Source organism: Sorex fumeus, unplaced genomic scaffold (genome assembly GCF_029834395.1).
Source record: "Sorex fumeus unplaced genomic scaffold, SorFum_2.1 ptg000130l, whole genome shotgun sequence".
Taxonomy (NCBI): Eukaryota; Metazoa; Chordata; class Mammalia; order Eulipotyphla; family Soricidae; genus Sorex; species Sorex fumeus.
The window spans coordinates 7,579,946-7,584,838 of record NW_026606187.1 but is presented as its reverse complement, the minus strand read 5'-3'; positions in this window follow the sequence as shown (position 1 = coordinate 7,584,838).

The following is a 4,893-nucleotide window of genomic DNA, read 5'->3' as shown; positions in this document are numbered from 1 at the left end:
TACAGGCTGGAACCATTCATTTAAAATGGTAATAAAAAGACTTTTTAAAACTCGAAGATGTAAGAGAATGAAAAAAAATTGGTCCTATCTTCTAACTCAGAAGGTGAGTCTTTGGGAATCACTTCACAAAAAAGATTCAAAACAGGGACCAGAGTGGGAGTGATTGTACAGTGGATAAGGCCTTGCACATGACTGACCCAGGTTTGATCCCTGGCATCCTATATGGTCCCCCAAGCACCACCAGGAGTGATTCTTGAGTGCAGAGCCAGGACTAACCCCTATGTGTTACTGGGTGTGATCCAAAAAGAAAAATTTAAAAAAAAATGTTCAAAACAGGTCATCATAATAGTATTTAAAACTGGGGAGGAGCTGGAGCAATAGCACAGCGGGTAGGGCATTTTCCTTGTACGTGGCCAACCTGAATTTGATTCCCAGCATTCCATATGGTTCCCTGAGCACTGTCGGAGGTAATTCCTGAGCGCAGAGCCAGAAGTAACCCCTGTGCATAGCCAGCGGTGACCCAAAAAGCAAAATAAATAAATAAAATAAAACTGTGGAAAACAGTTGGAGAGATAGTACAGTGGGGAAGGTACTTGCCTTGCATGTGGTTGACCGGAATTGGATCCCCAGTACCTTAAATGATCCCCTGAGCCCCACCAGAAGTGATTCCTGCACACAGTCCAGCGTGGCTGCCCCCAAAACCAACAGAAATAAAGAAAACTGAGGAAAACATGGCTGTGGGGGATGGAGCGGGTAGACTCAGTGTCCATGTGACAGGGGCCAACAACTGACCCAATTCTTGCAGAGTCATGTTACATATTACATCGCCATTAAAATTCTATCTTGGGGCAAACTTGAGCTACGTTAATTTTAAGCCAAAATTCCAAATAGTAGATGTCTAGTAGAGAACCATGACCTTAAGAACCAAACATGAAGGTAAAACTGTTTCTGGGGAAACAACTGTAGGGAGGAAATACATCAAAGTGTTCTTAGTAATTTTTCTGGCATTGAAACTACCAGATGGGAGTTTTGTCTTCCCTTGTGCAGTACTCGCCTCGGGGCCGGCCTTTCCTTAATGTACCAACAACGCATGTTCAACGGCAAGCCTGGGTCACACTGTGCCAGGGAAGACACCTGATTTCATACATACACATACGCAGTCAAACACGTACACACACACACACACACACACACACACATACACACACAGCCACACATATATAGGGGAGGAAAACATGATTTTCTAGTTCATAGAATTCCCACTATATTCAGTAAAGTACGTGGGGGTCAAACTTCTTTTAAAAAGAGAACAGGATGAGTAAATATTTGAGAACTTTAGCGAACGCAAGGATTATGCCTTGTGTGGGCCCTGTCGGGCCAGGAACAGAGAGGCCTGAAGTCTAAGATTTCCTCTCACCCATGGTTTACAGAATAACTCGCCTGGGCATGGAAGGTAACAAAGGTGACAAAGCACTGGTTCCAGATTACAGAAGAAAAATGCCAAGGGAGGAGAGGAGAGGAGCGGGGAGGAAAAAGAGGAGGCCTGAGAGTAACAGAGAAGCAGGGCTGGGGACTTTGGCCTCCTCTGTCGCCTCAAGCCAAGGCATCTGTGCAGCTAAGGCGTGAGGTCCAGTGAGCCCCAGACAGGGCTGGAAGCAGGGAACCCAACTACAACAGTGAAAATGCACCTGTCGAGGAGCGGGGTGGGGGAGGGAAGGAACCTGGGGGAACTGGCAGGAGGATGGGGTCACAGGGCGGTGGGGGTCAGAGGTGGGACCACTGCATAAAATCCCTATGGTACACCCCTTTGTAAGTCACGGTGTCTAAATCACTATCACTATCACCCTGTTGTTCATCGATTTGCTCGAGCGGGAGCCAGTAACGTCTCTATTCGTCCCTGTCACATACTAGTGTAGCCCAATGGCATATTGGGGGCTCTTTCAGGGTCAGGGGAATGAGGACCATCATTGTTACTGTTTTTGGTATATTGAGCATTCCACGGGTAGCTTGCCAGACTCTGCTGTGCAGGTGAGATACTCTCGGTAGCTTGCCAGACTCTCCGAGAGGGATGGAGGCTTTTGGGGCAGCCTCTAATCATATAGTAGTGTCCAAATAAAATGTAAAAACAGAGCGGTGGAGGCACAGCCCCACACAGCAGATGCACATGGAAACATCTACCCAGGTGCCCACATTCACGATTACACCTGCACTCACACCCAGCTACAGCGCCCATCCCGCCATGGGACACACAGCCACCACACACACACACACACACACACACACACACACACACTCGCACACAGCCATCCCACACACAGCCATCTATACAACTATTCTGTACACAGTCACACATACACACAGTCACACACACACTCTCCACAGCCACACAAACTCCCACACACTCAGCCACACATACACAGTCAAACACATATGCATATTCACACACAGACATACCCACACTCCCACCCACATTCTCACAGTCACTCACACACACTCAGCCACACACACTCCCACATACTTGTCACACATGCACAGCTCAAACAGATACACACATTCACACAGAGAGACACACCCACACTCAGCCACACACACTCCATATACTCAGTCACACATGCTCACACAGCCACACAGACACAGCTACACACACACAGCCATCCCACACACAACCACATACTCATCTATTCCACACATGGTCACACATACACAGCCACTCAGTCATACACACACAGCCATCCCACACACAATCACACTCACATACAGCCATCCCACACACTCCCACATGTATGTTTTTCTGTACTGGGATCTGACCCCACTTCATATGCTCACAAATCCACCAACACACATGCGTGCTCACAGTCATATGAGCACCCCCACGCACATTTATCCAGGGACGGTCCCAGACACAGCCACGTGCATCACGCTCCCCAGCCCATCTCACACTGCCATGGCTTCAACTCTTCCCTCCTCGCCCACTCACGGACAGTGCCAGAGTCCCTGGCCTGTTCGAGCCTATTCTGAACTCTTGAGCTAAAACCAGGGACAAAACAAAGATCTCTGCCCTCTTGTGGCTCAAATTCTGCAAGGAAAGAGACAGAGAAAAAGTAAATTCTAGAATATGTATGAAAGTGACAAGTAGAAGGAAATACAGACCCTGGGTTTGGGCGTGGGGGATGCAGAGAACTCCTTGGGAGGGAGCTCCCAATTTTAAGCACCTTCTTGGGAGCAGCAGCTCAACCTTCTGTTGAGCAGGTGATAATCTTTGACCATGAGCTGATGGTGGAGACAGGTACCTGGGAGAAGTTGTGTCAGCAGCAGCAAGTGCAAAGGCCCTGAGGCAGGGCCTGCTCCCAGAGTGCAGGCAGACAGGTGTCCTGAGCCACCCCCAGGCTGCTCATCCCCTCTAGCTTGCAGTCACCGCTAAACAGAAGAAACCGTGGACTGCTAGAACTGAAAAACCAGAAGACATTTGTTCAGAAAAAGGAGATTATCGATACAAAATGAAACAAAAAAGCGTAAATTCTGAGAGAGCATGAGGTCCCAGCACACGCTCCTCACCCAGAAGGCCAAGTCCTCGCCTTTCCTACCTGCTTCCTCTGGAGAGCCCGGCCTCCCCTCCCCACTTCCCTAAGTCCCATACAGGGCCTTGAAGCCACTTGGCTGCCTTCCGCAAGATTCTCATCCACCTCATGAGATTCTCATCTCGGGTCTGTCCGGGGACCGGCATCCGGCTCTCTGTGTCACAAAGAAGAAATACAGGAACACAGCGGGAGGCCATTGGGTGACATTGTGGTGTAAGAAAGGAATCCCTGAGAAGCTACCTTTGAAATGACTGAGTCCCGAGCAGTGACGAGGAGCCGCTTCTGGCAGTGTTTAGCCAACTGAGCCGGCTGGTTCCACGCTCGGGCTCAGCAGGGGAGCACTGCTTGGCATGGGGGCCTCTAGGGTTCCCTGGGACCACCTGTGGCAGTGCCCAGGGGCCATGTGGGCTTGGGATCAACTGGGTTCCTTGCTATGCAGGGCCTGCACCCCACCAGGAGCCATTCCCTTGGCCCCAGAAGGTTATAACTTTTTTTTTAGTTGATCACTGTGATATACAGCTACAAAGCTTTCACATTTGAGTTTCAGTCAGACAATGATCGAACACCGATCCCTCCACCAGTGCACATTCTCCACCACCAATGTCCCCAGAATCTCCACCCGGCCATCGCAACCCTCCTCCTGCCTCTATGGCAGATAATTTCCCGCATACTCTCTCTCTACTTTGGAGCATTATGGTTTGCAATACAGATACTGAGAGGTTATCACGTTTGGTCCTTTATCCACTTTCAGCACACATCTCCCATCCCGAATGATCCCTCCAACCATCATTGTCTTAGTGATCCTTCTCTATTCCAGCTGCCTTCTCCCCCAGCTCATGAGGCAGGCTGCCAACCATGGAGAAATCTTCCTGGCCCTGTCTCTACTGTCCTTGGATGTCAGTCTCCTAGTAGCACCATAGAGCTGTCCTCCCATTGTTCATCAATTTGCTCGAGTGGGCACCAGTAATGTCTCCATTGTGAGACTTGTTGTTACTGTTTTTGGCGTATTGAATACATCAGGGGTAGCTTTCCAGGCTTTGCTGTGCGGGTGGGATACTCTCAGTAGATTGCCGGGCTCTCCGAGAGGGGTGGAGGAATCAAACCCAGGTCGGCCACGTGCAAGGCAAATGCCCTACCCATTGTGCTATCGCTCCAATCTCCTAGTATGTTATTTTATATTCCACAAATGAGTGCAGTCCTTCTATGTCTGTCCCTTTCTTTCTGACTCATGTCATTTAGCATGATACTCTCCATGACTTCAAAGCAAATTTCATGACTTCATCTTTCCTAACAGCTGCATAGTATTCCATTGTGT